At 31.9% G+C, this 15528-nt stretch overlaps 1 protein-coding gene across 2 annotated transcripts in view; it reads right to left on the bottom strand.

Annotated features, from left to right (window-relative positions):
- The window catches only part of LOC106108094 (aquaporin AQPAe.a), a 45908-nt gene that overhangs the window by 7484 nt on the left and 22896 nt on the right, over positions 1 to 15528 (bottom strand). The gene's annotated exons all lie outside the window — the stretch shown is intronic.

Raw genomic sequence — 15528 nt, 5'->3', positions numbered from 1 at the left:
AGGCGGCTACAAGAGATACGGTTTACCGGCAACATATAAACTTGCAAGGTTCACATATAAATCAATTAATACATTTTCGCAACCTCACCAAAACTAGATTGCACAGTAATAAATTTCCTAAATGCTAACACCATTGCCACATGACAGTTCAATGTTTATTGTTATTAATTTTAAGTGCATATCAATCTATTTGTAATCTTGATAGACGTTTCCGATTCTCATTTCGCGAGCTATTAAAAAAACCGCCTGCCGTTTTATTTTTAACAACTTCTTCGACTTCTTTACACGCTAATTAATGTTATTCAATTAGACAGATAACGAAAGCTTTGCAAAACTTATGAACGAGATAAAGCTTTAAACATTTTGTAACATAAATGCGTTTTTATTTTACATTACTGGATTTTAAATTGCAAATAGTGGAATTTTTGTGCTAGAATTTGATTTGTTGCTACATGGTTTTTGTTGTCTAAGATCATGTAGATGTCTGGATATAGAAGCGAGAAAGGCGTGTTAAAACCTAAATGATAAACATCAAAACACGATATTGTGTGCTCTACATCACAAGATATAATTTGAACTGTTATTGCACTTTGAAAGCCGCATGTGCAAGAATTTGGCCGCAATGTGGTGTCTAACATACGTTCACATGTCGGACACGAGCGGTAGCAACATGCGTGAGCTAAACACTCCTTGCGCCCTGCGCCCTGCGGCCGAAGCCAAGGGCGCCTACAATCCCTGTTAGAGTACATCGACACAGATAATAAGCGGATTTACAATTTTTAGATTTTCTATTGAGAAAATGAGTAAAACAGACATCGACCATAGTAAAATAAAAATCAAAGGTATAAAGTGAAATTAAATAATTAAATGTGATTCCTAAAGGTCTTATTTTAAAATGTAGTTACGGTCTTTTTAGAGACAACAAGAGTTAAAGTATTTTTTTAATAGTAAACTAGAATATGGCAATATTTTTATGCGTTTCAAGACTTGGAAGAGCAACAGTTCTGCTTGTTTGATCTTGTTTGCCTTGTTAATTCCAACTATTGTAAAAATGTGTAATTTTGTAATACCTGCTGTTGCTCTTCACTTGCACCACATTTTGGCAACACATATCTTACCTACATGTCATATATGTCCGACCCGGACCAAGTTTAAATCGTACCAAGTTAATATTTTAGAGACCTCCTAAATCAAACAACTATAATTATTTTGTCGCTTCTAACATTATACCTAAGTATAATAAATTCCAATTAAATGTCACTATGACTAAATAAGAGGTCATAATATTTTTAGAACTATGGCACTAAATGTTGGGCTATGCACACTAAATTGTTAGTAACTTTTTTTATACTCATAATTCTATCCAAAGCAAAATTAGCATTAAGGCGTTTGAGATTTAATTGTTTTTCGCTGTTAAATACTAATATTATAAATAGGAACGGTTTTCATTTTTTTATTTTTGTGTGTATTAAAGTAACTCTAATACTACTGGCCCGTTTTAAAAAAATTTGCACCTACGAAAAGCTACGATATCGCTGAGTAACATAGGATATATTTACATTATTTATTTAATTTCACGCGTGTGAAGTCGCGAGCAACAGCTAGTGTAAAAATATATTGAAAGCTAACGAAAAATTAGTCATCACATGGGAAAAATAAGTTATTGGCCGTTCAATCTATCTTATGTGACGATGACAAATGTTTGTGTGTTGAGATATCGCGGCCTGAAGCTGAACAATTAATTGAGCCGTCAACATTAATTAGGAGTCCATTATCGTATCGTTTAATGTAATTGTTCTCGTAACATAATAATACGCTAATTTCTCGAATCGTACAATTAGTTATGTTCTATTTTCAAATAAATATTACCTATCTATGAAGCTTTTTATAGCTAGCATGGTATGGGCTTGTTATGAAGAGAATCGCATGTTACAAGGAGAACGTTACTTATGAGTGTGGAAGGATACACCGGTAGAGGTAGACCTAGAAAGAGATGGATGGATTGCGTGAAAAGTGACAGGAGCAAAAAGGTATTGATGACTGAGATGACGTATAATAGAGTTATTGGAGGATAAAAACCTATTCCGCCGACCCTATGGCAGTAGATAGGAGAGAAAGATGATGATTTTTTACAATTGAAATAAGGTATAATTAAGAATTAATACATACTTTAGTTTCTGATACTTTAACATAATTATGAACACGCATTTAGAATGTATTAAGCTTTAAGTAAGGAGCGTCGGTGGCTCAGTGGTTTGAACACTTGTAATCTACAGGTCTTGGGTTCGAATCCCGCCGCCATGTACCAATGTGTGTACATAATTTACCCGACGTTCTTACGGTGAAGGAAAACATCGTGATGCAACCTGCACCTATCGGCGAAGAAATTCAAAGATATGTGTGAAGTCAACCAACCCGCACTTGGCCAGCGTGGTTGACTACGGCCTAGTCACCCCGTATTAGGGTAGGCTCCGAGCCCCTCGGTGGGGACGTATAGTGAGCTGGTGATGATGATGAAGCTTTAAGTAAACGGTACGGTGTGGCTATTGAATAACACGATGAAATAAAGTTATTTATTGAAATATTATGTCGTGTATTAATTTAAGATTATATGCATTACTAAAAAGGAAAATGTGAGCAACTGAATTAAAAGTTTTCTTAGGAAAAATCATGTTTGAAGGAACTTGTAAATCACGTTTTATTTCAGATATAATCAGCTTATTTTGTGGTAAAGATTTTTTCCAAACGTTTGTGCAGTAAAAAGTAAAGTTCCAATATGATTTTCCGTACTCCACACACACTCACTATATCTTTTTATTTATTTTCCCTAAAATTTTGGCGGGATAAAAAACGCAATAAATTTTTAACTATTACACTATTTAAAACTCAGTCAACTGTTACATTGATATAATCTATGACTCATTACGACTTATACAAAAGCGGCGTAACTAAATCTAAGTAATGAATAGGATTGTATTGGAGATGTGACGATTTTCATAAAGTCGCCAGCGAACGCTCACGAATGTTAAATACATTGCTCAGTATTTATTACACATAATGAACATAAATTTTAGTTAATGACTTAAAGAGCATAAGACCTCTCAACGATGCCTACGCGATGCTTAAATCAAGATTAAAATACCAAATCGGTTGAATATAATAATTCTTTGTTATGATTTACGGGCAGAAGATTCGGATGAACACATTTATAGTGGAATAGCTGTTCCCATGTGGCTTCATCCGCAGGTAATGTTAAAAACTTTATTTTATCGTTTACATTTGTCAAATTATCAATTGCAAATGTCAAAATGACATTATGACAATCCATGGCAATCTTACCTTGATGTTGGCAGCAACTTATGGTCTCTTTCCCACATCAGTATTTTTATCCAATTTATTTACCCACTAAATTTAATAGCGTGAAAATATATAGCCTAAAGCATGACGAAGGTGTAGGCCTTTTTATTGAAAATATAATTATTCAAAAATATTCTGTAATTGCTGACATCTTAGGCAACAAAGAAGTGTGTGTTTACGCTTTATTATAATAGTATAGATATAGTACATTTTTATTATTATAGTACAATAAATTCCGAGATCTTCCTATCATGTGCTTCTTAACAGCTGATAATAATTAAGGTATCCTAATAAACAAACTTCCTAAAGCGTCTTCTTATCATATTCTGTGTATGCACTTAATTGACATTAATTTGAACTTATAATGACTTTAGATAATGTAGATATTAAATAATTCGATTACTAAATTAAACAGCACTTTCAAAACCACATAAAACCGTAAGCACGCCGCAAGAATGGCTCGAGTTGTCACCAGCGAGAGGGCAATCCACTTAGTTAACATAGAAGGCTGACATATTCTCTCCCATACGCCACGCAGCCGTGCAGCGCGACACATTGTCGCAGCCTTATTTAAATGTAGTTCGTGCGAGAACTTTAATAGTGTAATAAATTAAGCGGCAAATGACTCGAGAGCTTTTCACGTTGGGTGCAAGACACACGCTGAAGGCGGTTATAGGTTGAACATACTTTTAAGTAATTCCAACAATTGTTTAATTATTAAAACTTATAACCCTGTTTTAACAAAGGTATTGATAATATCACATTTTATGTGATATTTTGTTATAACTAAGTTATTCGCTTTCCAGCAATTGGTTTTTTGTTGATTATCTTTCGTTAAAACTCTTATCTGTAAATTGGGAATATTATTAAGGTCGTAACTTTTAAGCTTGACTTTTTATCGCCTTTCTACAAACTCGATTTCGTAACACGAACCGTACCGTTTTGATTACGACAAATTCTAATGCAACAAACAGGAGTCATTTAAATGTCATAAAATGTACTGTTTTTTAATTTAACGCTTAACTCTATTGACTTAGATATCAATTTACCTTGAGAGGACATTGTAACGGTACGTATGCATTGCCGCGTATCAATCGGATGCGTTTTAATGTGTTTAAATAAACCGGTACATGTAAATGTACTTTATCACGCCGGTCGTAACTACACGATGCGGTGGAAATTTTTATCGACAAGATAAAGAAATCTTAGAAAGTTGGTGTAACAAATTACTTACAGGTAGTAAGTAAAATTAATGTAAGATATAGATATATAGATAGAATAAAATGAATACCTCATATTTTTCTCATGTCTCTCTGTTGAGAACTAGCTTTCGCCCGCGACTCCTTCCGCGTAATTAAAAAAAAACAAAAGTGAGCAGTATATGCGTTCTTCTAGACTAACCTACATCTATGCCAAATTTAATTAAGATCAGTTTAGAAGTTTAGGCTACAAACTCTAACAAACACCCATCCATCCATCAAAACTTTCGCATTTATAATATTAGAAGTTATTAGTTAGTATTGTTAGGAACAAAATTAGTACCGTGCTGTAGAATTGGCGCAACTCTAGATTATCGGCATAAACGTCACGTCCCTAGCTGACAACTGTCAATGTCACTAGAAGTTTGGATAGATTGGCGCGTATATTGAGTCTTGACGAGAAGTATTGCTCTGAGATTCTCACTCGAATTAAATATCATTTAGACCTCGTAGTCTCTTCCAAACAGCATCAATCACAATCTACACACAACTGTCAAGATATTTTCTCGTAATTATAAATAGAAATGTTTATATTAAACTCTTGCGAAATATAGACGTTTAAAAATCAATTCGTACGTTGTTAGATCGATATCTTAACATAACTTGTTTGTTTGAATTAAAACATGAAAAGGTGAATTGATGTTATTGACGAACATGTTAATTTAGTTTTACAAGCATAAAGAAAACATAAAAGGTCGTCGCTTTATCTAGTTGTTGTTAAGGATTAAAACTTTTAGCAAACATAACCCGCATATTACTAAATTGATTACCTATTAGGTGACAGCAACGTGAAATACCTTGAATTAGAACTCCCGACAATCTGTGCTAAAAGTTATTTGCTATCGCATTTTTTTCCTAAAAAGATAAGAGGGATGAAAATACGCTTTTGTTGATTTTTTTCGACAGTGTAAACACATGATTATATTTGTATAAGTGGCGTTATCACTTCGATTTATCATCGATAAAAATTTACGTGTCGATTATTCAGATATTGGAACACGTAACGCATTCAATTGATATCCTCACGATGTTCCCATCACGCTCTGACTATTAAATAAAAGTGATTGAAAACAAACAGAGCGGACGCATAAACAAAAGCAATCAATCACGGCTGAACAATCGAGACCACCGCGTAGGTTAGCCGATAGCCACGTCTTCAATATAAAGGGCTGCTTAGACTGGAAAAAATTGCAAAATGATATCGCAAAAATTTTACACATTTAAAAAACTTACAGGGAAAAGATTTCCAGTTTAATTTACTACGAACCTTTATAGATCCGAAAAATTAACTATACGTGTTATACAAAATTATATGTATTGTTGTTTTTGCTGCTTTTATTAATCGTATAATGTAGTCATTATTCTATTAGCTAACTACTTTCTCTACTTTTTATTATTTTCACTATGTTTTTCTTTTTCTTTTGTACTATAATTATAATGTAAGGTCTAAAAATATGCATCGATTAAAATTCACCCGCGTCTTGGCAGTCGCGACGAAAGTACGAAAGCAAAAATAAACAAACCCGTTTTGCGACTCGTCCGACATAGAGAAAGTGTAACAATCTCTTATTACTTTCTCTGTAATAAACTGTACTATATTTAGTGTTACCCAGCGGTCAAAGTGCCAAAGTTTTATCCAAAAGGTATGAGGTTCAATTCGATACATTCGCGACATAATGAATTGAATTGAAATCAGACATACTTTAGAATATTTTTAATAAAAACTCTTAAAGTATGATACTGTATTTAATTAAAAATATGCATTTAATGCATAAAGGTAATGTTTTAGGGGTCACGATCTTAGGTTAGGAAGAGTTCCGTTCATTCCGTACAGACCGGTTGGATGTAGGCCAAGTGCACACTAGGCGGCCCGCGGCTGTCGCGCGCTTACTACATGTGCACTCACCTTTATAAGTCGTTGTATTGAATTTAAAATTAATCAATTACAATTTTATATTGTGAATGTAATTCAATATTTTCTATGAAGCGCACACATAATGGAACTAAAAAAATTATATAACTTTTAAGAATTTTATATAGCATATATTTTAACATCAATGTCGAACATAACATAGGTTTTCTTTTTTATATAAGAGAAGGGGGCAAAAGTACGGCGGGAACACAGAGGTGGTCAACGACGCCCATGGACATCTGCAACACCAGAAGAACTACAGATGCGTTGCCGACCTTTGAGGATTTTTTTTGGCGAATTGCAGTCGCTGCAAACAGCTTTCTTTACACACCTACAATTAAAGGTATCCGATCTTTTTACTTATGCTAAGTTGGAGCATTTTGACTACTATTTAAACATTTCAATTTAATAACATAGTCTAGTTTAGTAATGGCACAACACAATGACGAATGGAATAGCTTATCATATGCTTATATGAAACTAGATTTGAACTCTTTTGCAATCCATATTCCCGCCCATTGTCAATTACAGCCGGCGGCAGTTCATTGAGCCAGTTATTAATGTATATACGATATGTTAATTCAAGTCCAGTGGCAACGAGGCCGACCGTCCATCGTATGACCTGCAAACTATGATTTAACTTATAAAGTTTACGGACATTCTGGACTAATTTTAATCTAAATTACCCCTCTGAATCATATGAACCTTGGTAACTTAATAAAATTCGTGATGAAGTGGTTATTTTATTATGTTTATCGCTCAAAAGAGATCTTCAAGTTATTCGTGAAACAAATACATATAACCACTCTGTTTTAAATCGGAAGATTTAAGAATATTTATAGAAGTGACTAGTTGAAATTTCTCCTTTTTAAACATTTAAATGTATTATTTCTAATAGATCCAATTACCCGTGTAAAGATTAAATATGATATCATCGTTTTCAATTAATACTGTTGATTTTAATTTTTCTAATGTATAAATATAAATTGAAAGTCAGGGTTGTCACCTTCAAACATCACACCGTGTAACGGTACGACAATGTAACAAGTACAAATTAGCTATGGACGGACAACCATGCGATAATTGTCCTCACTAGCGGATCTTTTAGACGGATGTTAAAAGAGTATTTAGAAAAATGAGATGAAAACTGTTACTATAGTGAACTGTATCAAAAGCCTATTAATTGTAACAGTTCTTGACATATGGTGAATTATTTCAGCAATAGGAGCGATGTAATTTAACAATTAGATTATACGCCCACAATACAACTTGATAATTATTCTGAGATGTGTAACATTCAGGTAGATTACAGCATAGTGCAATATGATTCATTGTATAGTTACTAATAGGTTAGCGAAAAAAATGACTCTTATTAAAATGTACACACAAACGTATTTTCAATAATTAATAGTGAAAACAATACTTTACTAATGTTCATTATAATGCTTAAGATATCTCGTTTGTGAAATACTATTTTTATAATTAATGTCTTAATTAAAAGCATAAACCGTGACAAAGCGTTATTACAGTGTAAGAATGACCATAACTGTGCTGACGTTTGATTTAAACTACAAGCACGAAATTAACAACTTACATAATTATAACGTGTTGTGTATAGAAATATAGAGTAGTAAAAAGAATCGTTACGTGCGCGGAAGCAACCAACTGAGTCACATCGAAAGTCACGCTTTTGTTTTAATAATAAAGATTCTTTATTGAAATTCGATGAGGTTAAAGTTCCTATCATACTAATATTATAAATGCAAAAATTTAGACGGATGGATGAATGTTTGTTAGAATTTGTAGCCTAAACGGTTGGACAGACTTCGATGAAATTTGGCATAGATGCATAGGATAGTCTGGAAGAACACATAGACAACTTGCATTTTTTTTGAGTCACGAGCGAAAGCTAGTATATAATATTGCAATTGCATAATTTTCTTTTGATTTACATATGATACAACTATCTTTCGCCTGCGACTTCGCGTGGAAGAAAAAAAATAAAAATAACCTATGTTTCCAGAGTATGCTCTACATTTATGCCAATTTCATCGAGTTCCGTTCAGCCGTTTAGGCTACAAACTCTATCAAACCTTCGTCCGTCCAAACTTTCGCATTTATAATATTTGTAAAATTATTAACTATATCAAGCTAATAGAACAAACTAAAGTCTAACTCTTTCGTTCACATACTCTACTGGTCTATAGGTCCTATCTTTCTTAAACGTCTAAAAAGAATTAACAATGAGGTTTAGAATGAGTGACTTCTCAGCTTCTTCTCAACTTATTTTCATGTGGAATACGCGAAAGTTTTACTTCTATTGAAATTTCACATAAACACATTGTTATAAATTGTGGTGCGAATTTGAACACAGAATAGCAACTACAAAAACCTCACTGGGTAACCTAGTTGCAATAAAGTAAAAATAAAGGTATATTATAAGTAGCTCTATAAAAAGAAATGTGAAGATTCAGAAAAAGAGAGTGTTGTATTGAATAAATAAAACTACGATATTAGTTTTATATAAATTGAGGTCATTTTTAACTCTTGGTTTAAATGTATTTTTATTACGTAAGACTTTCACATGAAGGTTGTATGAAGCGTATTATAGTTTAGGGTCCTTTCACAATAGTTGCGTCGACATTTTTGTAGCCACTACTTTTAATTAAATAAGTTCAACGACTTCTTAAAAAACGATGCTTTGGCTATTACGCAGTTGTGTAAACAGCTTAAAGCTTTATTATGTGCACTATGCGACTAAAACCGGTACATAGTTGGGAGACAGTCGTGTCAACAGAGTGCGTGTACGTCTGCGCGCCCTTGAGTTGACAAATCGCTCAATAACTCACTACAAGAGGGTTTTGTTTATTATACCGTTAACTGTACGCCTTCGGTGAAATTTATGTTTAAAATACGACTTTATTTAAATTGTTGACGGCGGTGAATGCTCGTTGATAAATGCTTTATATTGTAATAAAACTATTTTATGTACTCTCTAAGTCTACATTATAAATTGTCTTTTTACTATTACTAATCTAAAAGTTAGCTCTTAAGTTATACGTTTCTTTTACAATTTCTCTTTCAAGGTGAAGGGCACTTAAGTTAATAAGACTTATTGCTAAGACCTTACTTGTGTTAAGATTTAACAAGCATTTGTTTTGACAACCGCAAGAACTCGTGTGTATCTACGAGTAGTTGAATATTTGATACTCCGAAAGTATAGCATACATGCGAGAATAAGGTAATTATTATCGGGATGATTTATCAATATTTGCTAAATGTAGTTGATACAGATAACACAAATGCCTACGATAAAAATAATAATCACATATTCATAAGAATGTCATACTCGTTTCAACATAATTATGTACAACAAGGCCAATTATAACCAATATGGAATCAAATCTCAGCATTTATGTATTCCCAGGAATCATTCTCAAGATATAACAATGGGAGGAAAATTCACTTAAAACACTGTTGATTTCAAGTTGTAATAACACATTCCCATAGTTTATAAATCAATAGATATACTCTAAGACAAACCTTGTGAGTCATTATTACCTACTGGTTATTTTATTTATTTAAATTATTCGAAAAATATTTTTCATTACTGTAATGAACGATATCTGCAAATGAATTGTAAAAACTTTGAGATTATTGTAAAATATAACGTGGTAGACATCCGTCATTTTAGCAAAGCTCGGATGACTGAATTAAATATCATTTTTTTATAGAGTATAACAATCTATAAGTTCCATAGACAGAGGTTAATAAACCCGATCGGCAACGCTCGATAATTGCTGTCTACAGTACAGGCTTAAAATCAAGCTCTATATGAAATTACCTGATAATTAAATGTGATGAAATAAGAGCTCTGCATTTTTAATCTTTGCCAGTTTTTGAAGGTGCAATTTACGAAATTCGTGAAAAATGTCATGGCCGGCGTATCAAAGAGTTTCGGTCAACTCAAAAGGGCATTTTCTTTAATAAAGACAGCGTGATTTAAAACGATTTACTGTATGTATGACCATTTAGTTGTAGTAATAAACAATTGGATTTATTACCCGAAAACTCTTACATTTTGGTATCAAATTATAACTACCTTATCTTCGATATCTTGCTCATTATCTCTCTTAACAGCAGTAACTTGACACAATATAACTTAAACAGAAATTGTGAAACTGGTAGCAATAAAATTTTGTTTCTTAATTAAGTTTGTATTAAAAATGTAATGTTTCACACAAGTACGAGGAGATCAGTACATCGTACGGGATATGATTTCATCTTTGTGCAATTTCTGACGTCTTCCTGACTTCTAGGAAAGCTCTGTTATCCAATATAGGAATATATCCATTGAATTGAAAAAGAAATCCATTTTTTGTTAAAAATGTATAACTAATAGTATAAAATCAAAATGCAAATAGATTCAAAGTTAATTTACAATTATGAATTTCTAAAGATTAACTTGAAAGTAAATATATCGTGATTTAAAAATCCGTCACTATTATAACATGTGTAAATTCAAAGACAAGTTAGCTTGACCCACATCAAACAAAACTGTACACAGAGGATTAACGCCAATAATGCTTCAATCAAAATATTAAAAAGAAAAAAACTTCTAAATTTGAATTCAATCGTTATATGACAAGTGATTCGAAATGTTGCCATATCATTGACATTACAATAACCTAAATTAAAGGACAACAAAAAAGTATTGTGAACGTTAATTTGGCGTTAGTTTGTTCTACAACCTTGACCAGGTGACCGTGGAATAATGGTTTTACATGCGGGTACAAGAACAGACTGCAGGGAATATGATAATAACATTAACATTTGATAGTTTTTTTTTTTTCGTACGGTAAACAGTCACGAAATAATGCGGACAGGTTAAAGATCGCTAATTGAGAACAGAATCAAGGTCGATGCGGAATATCTATTTTTTTTTACATAATGTCCCGTTATACAAATCACATTTTTAGTAATTAAATATTTATTATTCAAAAATTTATTAATACACACAGGTTTATTTTTTGTCTATTATCTACGGTGTCTAACATTTAGGACCTTACGAAAACAAGTTGAAAAAAAATCAAAGTGAACATGTTTTTTTAAAATTAAGAATTAGTAATTTTATTTAATCTGTAACTAGGTCGTTTAAGAGTACTTATCTTAATTTTTAAGCTGAACTATTAACCTTTAATTAGTATTCAACCGGTTAAGTAGCCGATTTCTCAAACACCCTTTTTAATGTGAAATGTCTGAAAGGTCATTAAGAAGTGAGAATCGATAAGGTCAGTTATCGATTGCTTATCGTTAATTTAATTAAGAAACAGTTAGCCTATCTCCGAAATGTCCATATAATATCATTTGCACTTACAATAAATATTTATGAAGATATTTCCTCCTAAAATGGTGGGTATAAATTTATCGTGTCAAGTCTTCTGACATCGACCGTTACGAAGATAACGCCGCCAAAGAAAAGTCTTCGTTAAGATTAAATGTACAGTTGCTGCATATTTACTGTTAACTTAAGACAAATAACTGATAATGTGCTCAATAAAAATAAACTGTCTTAAGAGCACTTTTATACAAGTGGCTGTACGGAGCCATGTGGTTTTCCTCAATGGATAGTGCGGTGTATAAAAATATCTGTGCTGCTAAGGAATAAAAATGAATTTTATGTGTTTTAATATTTTATGGCTAGTGTGTTGCTTTATTATTAAGATTTATGTATATTTATGGTAGGATTGTTTAGAAAGTAAAAAAATGCAAATGCAACTTAACATAAATCGGACATGTAATGTTCATGTTTCATTTATTAAAAAAAAATTATGATCATAAAATTGCCAAAACACAACAGAACTTAACTTGAATAATATTTCGCTAAGATTATAAAATGTGGTTTGAGTTACTTGACTGTGTGATTTGAAATAGTTAAATATATTTAAATAATAAAAAAAACAATAAGCTATGTTGACATTTGGCAGTCAAGGTCGTGATATAGCAGGGATCTTTATGTATTGTCATTAGAGCGGGCGCACACCTTCGACTAAACAATCACACAACTGTTGTGATTGTCGATTGTTTCGCAGCAAATTCAACTGTTTAGTTGCACAACTAAAGTCGAGTAGTTATTGTGCACATCACCGTATAAGCTTATAGGAATCAAACCGAGCCTAAACTGACATGCGATATTTTCGTCAAAGGTTTGCGCGCGCTCTTCAACGCAGCAATGACTAACAATAAATTTGTTAGCACAGTCGCAGATTATAATTTATAATATAAAACTGATTTTATCAATTCCATACCATTGTTGAGTATTATAGTTTTTTATATAAAGTCATATACCACGATTATCGTGACTCTATTATTACGTCGACATTTGTGAACTTGTAAAATGTATGAAATTTAAAGGGTTTTAACTGACCGCTTCTAGAATACCGCGCTTACCATGATTCAGAATAATGTAAAAAGGAAAGATTTGGATTTTTGTATGATTACAAAAATTATTTCGCCATTAAAATGCTGAATTAACAATAAGTAACACAGGCTATATTGACTATTATTCTTTAATATCACGCGGACGAAGTCGCGAGTAACAACTAGTTTAAAATAAGACTCATGTGTTTGACAATATTAAGAAAATAATACTGAATTGACATTGATAGGATACATTTGTGTCTTTTTCTAATCTGGTTTGTTTAAGCAAACACAATATTCAATAAAAGTTTTTATTGAAGGTGTTCAATACCTGTAATTATAAATACGGATATCATTAACTCGCATGTATTTCGTTTACATTGATAGGGGTACATGACCGATGAATTCCGAAGCCATTTGGTTGCGTACCGTTACTTTATACTTTGTAATATGCGGTTACTAATAAAGTTACATTGCAAAAAATGTACACTACAGTAATCGACCAGAGTTCTAGGAATGAAACGAAATAAATAAGCTCTTATAAATAATTGTTTTTATTATTAAGTCTAGCTGTTCCATGCGGCTCTCTAGTCTCTAATTCTATTTTATTTTTTGCTTTTGTCAAATTTTTAATTGCGAATGTCAAAATTCAAATGCTCAATGACATCTTGTAGTTTATGGTCCCTTTTTCACAAAAAGGTTTTTTTTTTTCAATTTTTTACCCGCCCTCCAAGTGTAATAGCGTAAAAATATATACTCTAAAGCGTGTCGTAAGTGTAGGGCTTTTTGTGTGTTTTTACGCTTTATTATATTAGTATAGATTGAGATATAATTAGCAGCTAAAACAGAGAAGCTATATGAAAAATGAGTAGTTCTCTTTAAGAATTCTAATACATAATGCTAACAGGTTTTTAACAATAAACATGACCTATATAACAAAGGTATGTGTACAAATTACAAACACCTAAGCGTACAAATATGTTAATATACAAGAGGTATTTGCTAAAAGCGAAAATGCACTTGAATAAAGCATGCTTAGTTAACTGCATTTGATGCTCCTTTGTTCCTATAACCATAACGAGCTTTTTTAAAAAAAGAACAAAAAAAATATTATGTTAATGAAATTATGAATAAAAAGACTGTAGTTTTTAGTCTAGTTGATTTTTTTTTATAAATTTCACGTTCCGGTATAAGCAATAATAAACAAATCATTAACATTAACAATTATTTGATTACATAATTATAATTTAGATAGCAGAATTGCCAGTAGTCATATATACCACATATGATTATAGTACGGCTCAGTGTTGCAATATGTACGTTAGGTTAACAAATGTTTCCTAAAGCTGCGCAAATATTTACTTTGCAAAGAGGTTCCTTTTAAGGGTTACATTAAGTGTTAGTTTCGAGAATTTATATTTAATATTAAAGACGTAGTTCTAAATTTAATTAACAACTACAGAGATTGAAATGATTTTGTTGTGAGTTTTATCATTATTAAAACCATCTGTGGAATTTGTATGCATTTATCTATAAGTAGTTATTCTAATTAGTGATGTATTAAATATCTTTAGTTGTAGCTCTAACCGTGACTCTAACACTAAAACAATTTGACAAAACGTATTTCTATCTCTGTTTTAATAAACACAAGTCGCGATTTCGCCCTCGTGAAATAAAAAATATAGCCTATGTTACTCACTGATAACGGACGTTATGGTATGTTTTTAATGGCGAAAGAATTTTTGATATCGGCCTAACAGTTTTTGAGTTATTTAAATAAATAGAAAAATCCAAATCTTTCCTCTATATAATATTAGAATAGATATACATAGATATATATTAGCATAGATAATGAGAAGGACGACAGTGCAAGGACAATACTGGTCCTTTTAGTTTATTTGTGATGTTTTCAGTATATTAATACATCTGCATTTGCAAACAACATTTAAAGCCTGTGACATTGTCGGCTACGGTGACAGAACGAAGCGTGGTATTCATCGTATTGTTCTATTGTCGTGATAAATCGTGATTGACAGTTGATCGGTTTGCGCAAGATTTGTACTACGAGTATATATCCGCCGAGAATTCACTAATCAATAAAAACTTACATATGAGTGTAGTGATATATTTAGAAAATAATTAATTGCAAAACAAACACAATGTAACGGTAAGAAATAATTTTATCAACATATCTGCGTGCAGTGGACCGTATTATATTTTATAGAGTATCACGCATATATTATCTGTTATCAAAATGGCCGCAGCATGTGCGCTCGATTTGACAGCTCTTAATTTGTCAATTTATCAATTAATACACGAATGTTTTATTTTATCTTACAACTTGCACAATATCAGTAGTTGTTACACGATGTTTTTTTTATCTGCAAACATCTTAATCGGTACGGACATTGATTATCGTAATTTTAATCAAATACTCTACCCTGTTACTTATTTAATATATAAAAAATAAAAACCTCTTTTGAAATGAAATGAAATGAAATGAAATGAAATGAAAATGTATTTATTGCCACAAAATAGAAATTATTATATAACAAAGACTTATTCTAAAGGTGACATATT

The sequence above is a fragment of the Papilio polytes genome, unplaced genomic scaffold (assembly GCF_000836215.1).
Source record: "Papilio polytes unplaced genomic scaffold, Ppol_1.0 DF821845.1, whole genome shotgun sequence".
Lineage (NCBI taxonomy): Eukaryota > Metazoa > Arthropoda > Insecta > Lepidoptera > Papilionidae > Papilio > Papilio polytes.
This window is presented reverse-complemented; position numbering and strand designations above follow the sequence as displayed.